The 11854-nt window shown below is 47.5% G+C and overlaps 1 pseudogene; it reads left to right on the forward strand.

Annotated features, from left to right (window-relative positions):
- The first annotated feature begins 5217 nt into the window (after positions 1 to 5217).
- LOC147977888 (E3 ubiquitin-protein ligase SINA-like 11) lies at positions 5218 to 6840 on the forward strand (annotated as a pseudogene).
- The last annotated feature ends 5014 nt before the right edge of the window (positions 6841 to 11854 follow it).

The raw sequence follows: 11854 nt of genomic DNA on the forward strand, positions 1-11854 counted from the left end.
TTTGTGCGAGAAAGGGTGGCAGCAAAAAAACTTGAGATACGGTTCATTCCCTTCAAAGATCAAGTGGCGGATGGATTCACTAAAGCACTTCCAGCAAAACTATTTGAGGAGTTCAAGAGGAATTTGAATGTAGGATAGTTGAGATTAAGAAAGGGTGTTAGAGTTTATGTTTATCTCCACATGTAATCTCAACTCTACTCTATCTCCCTCCCGTAGTAGTTTGAATCTCTTCCTGTAAACCAAATCCTCTTCTTGTACGCCACGGTGAAGGCCTCTTCTCGTCTCAATATATACAGACCACGCGGCTCTGTCGAAGAGTAGGAACACTTCTATAATTCTTACACTAATCAGATTGCTTGCCACGTTGGAATTGCCGTCCTTGTATCGAGTGCGGTATGGGTTATGCCTAGGGCCAACCAGCCAGAGAATTGCGACGGCAGCAACGGCACAGTGGGGCTAGGCAGGGCGTGCCGTGTAGGACAACAGCGGTAGGCCAGCAACAGGGCGCACTAACGCAGCGCGGCACTGCAGCAGACGGGCAAGGTTCCGTACGCGGTCCAGGGTAATTGGAACCAACCGATCGGCAGCACTTCAGGTGCTAGTTTTGCCCTTGCTCTACCTCTATACTTTAGGGTTTTTGATTGTGGCGTCGATTCATTAAAGATCAAGAAATACAGGAATTAATTAAATTTTATCATTGTGGCAACGTCAAGTGCTGAAAGGGTTTTTTCTGCAATAAATTTCATGAAGCATAGCCAACCATGCACATGTTCAATTCCTGCTGTTCGTCCATCACATTATTGCAAATTTCAAAAATGCAATTTTGAAATGTGTGATAGTCTTTTCATTATAAGATAGAAGAAGACGATATAGCTACCACAGAACTAGTGTTTCCTCCTCTATCAGCTCCAACATAGATTCCTATCATATCCTAAATTTGCAAAAAAGAAAATCCTACCATATCCTTGGGACGGTGAGGTTAATGTTTCTCGTCATGTAGCGATATTTGGTGTCAGCTGCTTCAGATCTTTTTGGGGGTTCAACAGCAACGACTCTGTCCTTAGGGGCATTTGCACGAAGAATTTATAGCTGTCGTTGAGAAGGTCAAGCCGTTTTCGGTAGGTGAGCAATGATAGTGCGGTGCGCCGACGGCTTGTTCTGGCGGTGGTAGTGGTTGTTTTATGGTCTCAGAATCGCTATGTAATTTTTATTTGGTTTGAGGTGATTCGTACTTCCAATGAACTTTTATAATAGGTCTAAATCCTTTCCGGAAAACATGATATTGCTAATATATGCGATTTGAATGTAATAATTGAATTTGATACTTGTGAAAAGTATGAATGTAAGAGCATCTCCAGCCGTTCGGCCCCCCAGGGCGCTAAAAAAGGGTGGTCTGGGGGCGAACCGGCGCTAGTTCGCCCCCTGGGGGCGACCTAGCTCCCAGTCACGCCCCCAGGCGCCGCCCCCAGGACGCGAAAAATTTGAACTTGGTCGTTCCCGCTCACAAAAGACGCCACAAGTCGGGCGACCGCAAGCCACAGTTCGGCGTACAAAAAATAGAGGGGCAGAAGTTCGCGTGCGCATCACTCGACGGGCTCTGCCCCCAGGCGTCGGCGGAGTTGGCGTGCGCGGGCTTGGCGGTGACGGAGCAGCCTCTGCAATGGGCGGCGTCGGTGCGGCTTCGGTGCTGCTGGGCGTCGTCACGCGGGCTTGGTGGCGGCGGCGTGTGCGTCGGCGGCAGCGTCGGCGGCCTTGTCGAGGGAAGCTGGTTCAGGATGAGGCCGCGCTCCGCCAAGTACCACGCCTTGACCGTCTCGTCGGTGCTCTGGAGCATGTCCGCCCCGCCCAGCAGGAAAGCCAGGTCGGTGTTTCTCTACTTCGCGGCGACGTTCGTCCGGAGCAGGTTGAGCTTGACGGCGCTGCTCGACATCAACGCCGACCACCGCGCCTCGGTCTTCTCTTCACGAAGGACGGCCCGGGCCTACGCGTTGGCGAGGCAGTGCTCGATGGACTCCTGCACTCGAGCAGTGGCCGTGTCGGCGTATTTCCCCTTCTTGGCAACTTTGTTGCCGTCCGACCGCCCTTCTGATGCGCCAGGAGTCGGCGCGTCCGGCTTATAGGTCTCCTTGGCCTTGTCGAGGGTGCGCCGGACTTCCACCCACTTCTCGCACTTGTCAATGCGCTTGTAGACGTGGAGGTACTTGAATTCGGCGTCGCTGTTGCTCTGCCGGTACAGGGTGAACATGTGCAGCAACTGCGCGGAGGGACAAACAGTTGGCGCGCGTACAGGGCGAAGAGAGGCGGGAGGCCTGCGTGGCATACCTAATCCTCGATGCTGGCGCCGCTCTCCGGGCGAGCCGCGACCTCCTCGACGACCCCATGCCATTTGTTGCACGCCCCCTGGATACGTCCCCAATGGTTCGCCATCGCCTTGGAGCCGCGCTGCATGTAGATGCCTTTGAAGTAGGGGTCGACGAGCTTGCGCTCGTCGAACTCGGCCTTGATGCGGTCCCAGTACGTGTCGACGCTCTGGTTCGTGCCGGTCCTCGGGTCGAGGCAGACGACTTTCCATGCTTCGGCGAGGCATTTCTCCTCCTTGGACGCCCACTTGATGCGCGGCTCGCCTGTCCTGGCCGCCCGCTTCTTCTTGCGCCCCTTCGCCATAGCAGGCGTTGGCTCCTCCTCCTCCTCGTCCTCCTCCTCCTGCTCCTCCTGCTCGTCCTCGCCGTAGACGTAGCCGAGCTCGCCGTCCATGCCGCCGCTGAGATCTGCCACCTCGTCCTGGGTGACGAACCCGGGAGATGCGGCGGCCGCGGCCGAACCTGTCGCGATGATGTCGTCCATGTCGGCCTCGGTCTCGTCGGTGTCGCCGAGGTGCGAGAAGGGGAGCGGGCCACGGCGTAGCGGGGGCGTCGGGGAGGAAGCGTAGGCGGGCGGCGAGTAGTTGTATGGAGGGTACTGCACGCCGGCGAAGGCGGGTGAGGGCGTGCGCTGGACCGGTAGCCATGGGGGAAGGTGACGTTTGGGTTGAACCCACCGTGCGCGTCACCGTCGGCGTAGCCCGGCGAGGGCGATCCCCATGGTTGTGGAGAGCCGACGCCTTGCTGACCCCAGGGCGCGTACTGGGCGTGGCTTCCGGGTGGATTCATCATCCCCGCGCGAGTCACCTCGGCCTCGATTTGGTCCGCCGAGGCAGCCGCAGCCGCGCGCGCCGCATTGTCGCGGGCCTTCTTGGCGATGGCCCTGTTCCGCCGGTCGGCGGTGACAGCCTCCCGCCGCAGAACTTCCGCCCTCCACTCGGCGTTTGACATGCCCGGTGGCTTGCTCGGCGGCGCCCTCGGCTTCCTCTGCTTCGGCTGGGCGACGGAGGCGGTCACGGTTGCCACCGCGCGGGGGGCGACGTACTTCTTCGGTGGCATGGCGGCCGGCTGGGAGGGAGGCGAGCGGGAGGGAGATTGGCGGGAGGAAGGAAGAGTACGGGAGGGCAGTGGGGAAAACGCGGGAAGAAACAGCAGGAAGAGGCGCTCGCCTCACCGACAGGGCGGACCCACGCGCCCTTTTCGTTTGTGCCGGCGCCCCCAGGAAGCCGGGTTCGGCCTGGGTCCGCCGGCACCAGTTTCGCCCCGAGCCGGCGAAAAACGGGATTCTGAGAGCGCGACTGGGCCGTTTTTCCGACGCCAGCGCGGCAAAATCGCCTGGGGAGGGCCTGTTGGGGACGCGGCTGGAGATGCTCTAATTCCGCAGCACTTTGCATACGTTTACATTTGAATATTATTTTTGTGGTTTAGGAAAAAAAAGGCTAACTCCTAGTTTTTTTAGGGGATCTACTCATAGCTAGGTCCACCCTAGCATCAAATCCTAGATCCGTGGATACTCTCAACTTCTCGATGACTCCTTGCGAGGTTTTAGGAGTAAATCTCTCAAGTTTCCTCACAAAAATAGGAATAGAAAAGGAAAAAGAGACACCTAAAAAGACATGGCTCCTTACGACGGTTTGGGACGGTGAGGTTAATGTTTCTCGTCACGTAGCGAGATTTGGTGTCAGCTGCTTCAGATCTGTTCGAGGGTTCAACAGCAACGACTCTATCCATAGGGGCATTTGCATGAAGAATTTATAGCTGTCGTCGACAAGGTCAAGCCGTTTCCGGTAGGTGAGCAATGACAGTGCGGTGCGCCGACGGCTTGTTCTGGCGGTGGTAGTGGTTGTTTTATGGTCTCGGAATCGCTATATAATTTTTATTTGGTTTGAGGTGATTCATACTTCCAATGAACTTTTATAATAGGTCTAAATCCTTTCCGGAAAAACATGATATTGCTAATATATGCGATTTGAATGTAATAATTGAATTTGATATTTGTGAGAAGTATGAATGTAATTCCGCAGCACTTTGCATACGTTTACATTTGAATATTATTTGTGTGGTTTAGGAAAAAAAAAGAGGCTAACTCCTAGTTTTTTTTAGGGGATCTACTCATAGCTAGGTCCACCCTAGCGTCAAATCCTAGATCCGTCGATACTCTCAACTTCGCGATGACTCCTTGCGAGGTTTTAGGAGTAAATCTCTCAAGTTTGCACACAAAAATAGGAATAGAAAAGGAAAAAGAGACACCTAAAAAGACACGGCTCCTTACGACGGTTTCTCGCCCCGAGCGCTGCTTCATATCTCCCCGCTCCCATCGACCATCGTGCTGAGATCAACGCGGCGCGCGGGCAGGGTGGAGAGCTCGCCGGCAAGGGAGCAGCAGTCTTCTCTTCTCCCCTCTTTCCTTGGAGGAGGAGGCCACCGGCTGCAGCGGTCGCGCATGCCCTGCTAGGTCTTGTAGTGGATAGGCCCCGCGAGGCGACCACGTAGTTTCAGGTACGGCTGCATCCCTCTCGATTCGGGACATCTGCCCTTTGATCGCCGGAGTCACGCTGCTACGCTATGCCAGTGCAAACTTTTAGCCCTAATAGATTTCTTCTTTTACCGCTTCTCTGTCAGATTATTACTTGCATATATGCATTGTCGACCGTACCTATTAAGGGAAATCAGCTCAAATACCCTTTTCTCCCAAAACAAGAAAGGCCAAAAAATGTGTTAAATACCCTTTGCAAATTATTACTACTTGTTCTGCTGCTTTTCCTAAAGTAATTGCCATTCCAGCTTAGAAGTCTGTTGTGTTCCATGGCTTTTATCCATGTATCTTGTGGAACAGGTGAACACGCATTCAGATTGTATTGCCCAGTAGGTTTGTGTCTCCGTTGAGTTTGCAAGCAAGCGAGGATATCTTAGAAGTTTGTTGGCGATGGAAGGTCGTAATGCTAATACTAAAAAGAAAAAAGTTGAAGCGGAACGAGAGGGAGAGAGCAGCACAAAGAAACTGAAGGTCACCATGGGGTGGAGACCCTCGACTGTCCCATCTGCTATGAGCCCCTCAGGCCTCCGCTATTCCAGGTAAATGCAGTACGTGTATGTACATTAACTTTCCTTTAAACTTAAGCTTGTACCCCCTCTGTAAATCCCTCTGTAAACAAATATAAGATCTTTTAGATCACTAAATTTTATATTTCTTTATAGAGGTATTATTTCATCTGTGATAAGAGCTTTTTTTTTAGCATATCTGTGATAAGAGCTGAAGATAAAAGAAGAGCTTTGATAAATCAATCACTGGCAAAAAGTGTTTATTATGAAATCTTACATAATAGCTATGGTAACTGACATAGTAATAAAATGTGTTGTCATGTGGCACTTCAATTCTTTCTTTCTGTCAAGGTTTGTTCTCACGAGGATCTTTTCTATTCCACAGTGCTCTGTAGGGCATTGCATATGCTCATCTTGCCGTGGGAAGCTGGACAAGAAATGCCCTGTGTGCTCTATCAAAACTTCCTTTTTGCGATGGAACATGTCGTCCAAGAAGCCAAAGTTGCTTGCTCCAATGAAAAGTATGGGTGTGCCGAGGGGGTCATCTACTACCAGAAAGAAGAACACAAGAAGGCATGCCTAAATGCCCCATGCTCCTGCGTGGAGTCCGGTTGTGGCTTCGCTGGACCAACAAAGGTGCTCCTAGACCATTTCATCATCCAGCACAAGTGTATGTCTACAATCCTCCCAGACTCCGGCACGGTGTCACTTCGCTTACAGCCGGGGTTACATGTTTTGCGATGCACCGTGACCAGCTACTTTCTCTTGCTCAACATGTCATCAGAGCCTCTTGGATATGCCATCTCAGTCACCTGCGTACAACCAAACGTTACGGAACCCAAGTTCAAATGTAATATGGAATATGACTGCATAATGACCGGCTGCCGTGAAAGTATAAATTGCCACGTAAGAAGCTCTTCACTCTCTGATGGGCTACCGATAGTGTACGACTTAATAATTCCCAAGGGAAAGATTTCTGATGATCCAAATGGTATCATGCTCGAAGCCACCATTCTCAGCAGATCATGTCTTCGAGGAAAGGGTTCGACTCCTGATATTCAACGAACGTCATATATTAAAACTGCTAATACTGCTGTTGCTGCCGCTATCGCTGCTGCTGCTGCTGATGATGATGATGATGACGATGATTATGATGTTGATGATGAGGACGACGACGACGATGACGATGACGATGACGATGACGATGACGATGATGATGATGATGACGACGAGGACGACGACGACGACGACGATGACGACAACAACGATGACGATGATGATGATGATTCTTCAAGCTCATCGTCGTCATCTTCATCGGCACTGTCGGAGTCTCGACAAGGAGGAGAAGGAGTAGGAGGCGGGCGGGGACGAGGGCGAGGGCGAGGACGTGGGACAGGAAGAGGATGGGGACGAGGACGATAAGGGGGAAAGGGCCTGACTTCTACTCTTTGAAAAAGCCCTGTTCTTGCTAGTTCTCATAATACTGATGATGATTATGATAGACAAGTCTTAGCAGATCCCGTCTTCGACGAAAGGACCCGACTGCTGCTCTTCAATGAAGGCTTTGTTCTTCTGATATATAGACCTTTAAGTTTAGATTGGACTGGCCATGCTCTTTAGTGTGGACTGGCTGTTATTATATATGGTTTTCACCGTTCTGTTTCTGGGATATATAAGTCGAGGGTCTTTATAGTCCTATAAGTATTGCAGTTGTAGAGCATGGCTGCGGCTCCTTTAACACATTAAAGGGCAGCGTATGGTGACGCATGTTCAAGGGTAACCTTTTGGATGACGCAAATCCAAAATAGATAAAAATGTTATCGTAAGTTAAAAAACATCATAGTTGATTCAACAATGTTCCTACTACAAAATAGTTTAGTAGGTTTATGTTACTTCCTCTGTTCCATAATTCTTGTCATGGTTTTAATTCAAACCTGAACTGAAACCTCAACCAGAATATGGAACGGAGGGGCTATGTCAGTAAATTTCTCGGCATTACACACCTTTTGCAGTTATTTGGTTTTAGACTCCTGCACACATGGAATGGCTTCTCTTTAATTTTTGTGTTTTTCCTGGATCGCAAGGTGCCCAATCAGATGTCTGATCGTCTTAAAAAAGAAACAAAATCCTAAGGTAACTTCAGATGAAAGAAATGGTTTGATTTGTGATGGTGCCCAAGCGCAAAGGTTTTTGTTGAGGGTAATTTCAGATGAGTCTCAAGATATGTCAGACTTTTTGGTACCACGGTTGTTTCAGTGAAGTTTCTTCTGTTTCGCCGTTTTTGCTGCCACAGTGTGATTGTACTTTTGCTGATGCAATAGGAAAATGGTGTGTTAGTGCTGCTGCATGGCATTTTGCTAGCTCATTTGCAAGCCAGTCGACATTGAACCACCTTGCAGCAATTTTGTCTGCATTGGTAGCAGCATACATCTACAGTTTGCTCTTTGCCTATGCGGTTGCAGGTATCAGCAGTGTAGCAATATAAAGTATCAGAGATCGATTAATTGGATGCCACTTGCCTTATCCAAGCATTCAAAGAAAGAAGTAATTTCCACACTGAATCTGGTAGTGGCCAATCAGATGTTTGAAAATGTGCAACTATGAAGCCCTACGGAATTATGTAATTCCAGGTAGTAGTTAACTTCTTGGTGGTTGCTCTCTGCTCCTTCGTCTCTTGATTTGTTGAACTTGATAAGTCTAGCTATAATAGTGTCTGTTTGTGAGGTGATAACTTTGCTGAGTGCAAGATTCATGCAGCTTATTCTGTGAATCAGTTTTATGTAGATCTATTGTCGAGCCTATTCTATATAGTACTGACAGAATGGGTCTGGTACTATGATAAGGTATCTAATGGGTAAAATTATACTAATAAGCTGGTATAGAAATCACACTGACCACATAAACTGCAGACATATAGAGCGATTCATTCGCGGCCAGACTGCGGTACATAAACGGCAGCTTCCTGCGTCAAGGATGAAATGCAAATGTTTGTCGAGCTTCTACAGCTAGAACATAGTGTGGATCAGCAAGGATTGACGGAGCAAGAGCCTCGTGAATCTAGCGCACGACACAAATGAATGGCATGATGTGGTAACCAATAATCCAGACATATCATCAATGAACACTCATTCATTTGGGTCCGCGCAGACAAAAAACATGGTCCAACGTGCCAACCAAAACGGACGGCTGTCCATTTTCATGTCCGCTTCGACCCATTTTCAGCCAAAATTTGGTTTGGATTTGGGTCCGCGGGAACACGCCACAGACTCCCGCAGTGTCCTCCGCATGTGCTTCCCTGGCTCGACTGTCGATGGCACACCATTTCCATTCCCACCTTTTCTCTCTCCCAAAACCTCTCTCCCTCCCGCCCTATAGCCATGGCCGACGAACCCGCCCCTATCCCTGATGTGCCTGCCTGCGTTGTTGCCCAGAAGAAGCCGAAGAAGGAGATCACCCTGGAGCACGGGGTGTCCAAGATGCGAAGCGGGCCAACCAGAGAAGGAAGGAGAAGAAAAAGAAGACGCCACCACCGCTCATGCGGACACCGAGGCCATCGCAGCCAAGGCCGCACAAACCACCACTAGTAGAAAGCAGGACTTTGGTTTGGGCAGGGCAAGCCCATTAGTCCCGGTTCAGTCACGAACCGGGACTCATGGAGGCATTCGTCCCGGTTCTTTAGCCTAGGGGGCCGGCCGGGGCCTCGTGGGCATTGGTCCCGGTTCGTATGGACCCATTTGTCTCGGTTCTAGGCACGAACCGGGACCAATGGGCCTCGCTCTTGGCCCACAAACATTGGTCCCGGTTCTTGGCTCGAACCGGGACAGAAGGCTGGGCTTTAGTCCCGGTTCCAACCACGAACCGGGACAAATGAGTTGCCTATATATACCCCGTCGCCGCGGCAGAGCACTTCACAGTGCTCTGTTTTTTCTGGCCGGCGAGGAGAGGGCATTTGGGTGCTCTAGCTTACCTCCTATGCACATGAGGTGTTTGATGAAATGCCCGAGCCATGCTAGTTAAGCTTTCTCCTCTCGAAACTCGACCTCCAAGCTCCATTTTCCCCGAGATTTGTCTAGGTTTAGCGGTCCGTCACGTCCCGTCTCCGACTTCACCGCCGTCGATCGCCCACGCCGATCTCGTCGCCTGCACCACCGTGGTGAGCCTCTTGTTCTTATCTTCTTCTGAAAGAAAAAAAATTCTTACTTTAGATAAATACTTGTCTAATTTTCTTACTTTTATTATTGCTTGTTATTATATAGTGCGATGGTTTTGGTATCCGCCCCTGTCGGCCCTCGTCCTGGCTATGATTCGGATGTGGTATATATTATCTTTTATAACTATTTGGTTCATTTATTGTTTATGACAATTATGCCCATCAAGTTGACATAGATTTTATTTATGTAGGAGGTAGTTGAACCGGAAATTCTAACCGACCCTATTGTCAAGAGGTTAAATTTAGTTGAAGAAGAAAACAATTACTTGAAGGAAAAAATAAAAAAAATTGAGGAGGAGAAGATGATATTGGAGTTGCATGTTGCGGATGTCGTCGATGATCACAAGATCAAGATGGATGCAAGATTGGAAAGATTAGAAAATATGCCATTCATACCGAGGCTTGATATCATTATGCCGTTGGATCAATTTTTACCTTGGTTGTGATTATGATCGCATTTGTTGTTGCATTGAAAGGTTTTATATAGTTTCAATGTATGGTTTAACTAGATGCTCTGGAGAGCTATATGTTGTTCAATGAAAACTATGTATGTACTTTGTTTTTAGTGTGATGACGAACTTCTATTAATTAGGTCACTTGTCTATTCATAAGAGCTATATGTACTAAATTAATGATGTGGCTTTGAATGGTGCATTTTGAACACAGAAAAACTATGGAGTTCAAACAAGTTAGAAAAATGAAATCCCTTTGTAACAGACGAGTTTCCGTATGAAACCCTCATACTTCGAAAAAGATTGTCCGTTTTGTACACGAAGTGCATCCAGTTTTTGTCGTAACCCTCTCTACTTTCTTGCACATGCTATGTGGGTGAAATGATGATACCGTGTCAACTTTCAACCTTTTCAGAGTTCATTTGTAGTGCTTTTCAATTTCAGGGTCTTATAGCTCAAAATAATCAGTAAATGCATGAAAAATAACAAATGAAGTCAAAAAGGGTTGAAATTGATGATGTGGCATTGAATGGTGAATTTTCAACACAGAAAAAGTATGGAGTTCAAATAAGTTCAAAAAAATGAAATCCCTTTGTAACAGACGAGTTTCCGTATGAAACCCTGATACTTCGAAAGAGATTGTCCGTTTTGTACACGAAGTGCATCCAGTTTTTGCCGTAAGCCTCTCTACTTTCTTGCACATGCTATGTGTGTGAAATGATGATACCATGCCAACTTTCAACCTTTTCAGAGTTTATTTGTAGTGCTTTTCAATTTCAGGGTCTTATAGCTCAAAATAATCAGTAAATGCATGAAAAATAACAAATGAAGTCAGAAAGGGTTGAAAATTGATGATGTGGCTTTGAATGGTGCATTTTGAACACAGAAAAAGTATGGAGTTCAAATAAGTTCAAAAAAATGAGATCCCTTTGTAACAGACGAGTTTTCGTATGAAACCCTGATATTTCGAAAGAGATTGTCCGTTTTGTACACGAAGTGCATCCAGTTTTTGCCGTAAGCCTCTCTACTTTCTTGCACATGCTATGTGTGTGAAATGATGATACCATGCCAACTTTCAACCTTTTCAGGGTTCATTTGTAGTGATTTTCAATTTCAGGGTCTTATAGCTCAAAATAATCAGTAAATGCATGAAAATAACAAATAAAGTCAGAAAGTGTTGAAAATTGATGATGTGGCTTTGAATTGTTCATTTTGAACACAGAAAATTATGGAGTTCAAATAAGTTCAAAAAAATGAAATCCCTTTGTAACAGATGAGTTTCCGTATGAAACTCTGATACTTCGAAAGAGATTGTCCGTTTTGTACTCGAAGTGCATTCAGTTTTTGCCGTAAGCCTCTCTACTTTCTTGCACATGCTATGTGTGTGAAATGATGATACCATGCCAACTTTCAACCTTTTCAGAGTTTATTTGTAGTGCTTTTCAATTTTAGGGTCTTATAGCTGAAAAATTCAGTAAATGCATGAAAAATAACAAATGAAGTTAGAAAGGGTTGAAAATTGATGATGTGGCTTTGAATGATGCATTTTGAACACAGAAAAAGTATGGAGTTCAAATAAGTTCAAAAAAATAAAATCCCTTTGTAACAGACGAGTTTCCGTATGAAACCCTGATACTTTGAAAGAGATTGTCCGTTTTGTACACGAAGTGCATCCAGTTTTTGCCGTTAGACTCTACTTTCTTACACATGCTCTGTGGGAGAAATGATGATACCATGCCAACTTTTAACCTTTTCAGAGTTCATTTGAAATGATTTTCAATTTTAGGGTA

The sequence above is a fragment of the Triticum urartu genome, chromosome 3A (assembly GCF_056163025.1).
Source record: "Triticum urartu cultivar PI428250 chromosome 3A, HENAU_Tu73, whole genome shotgun sequence".
NCBI lineage: Eukaryota > Viridiplantae > Streptophyta > Magnoliopsida > Poales > Poaceae > Triticum > Triticum urartu.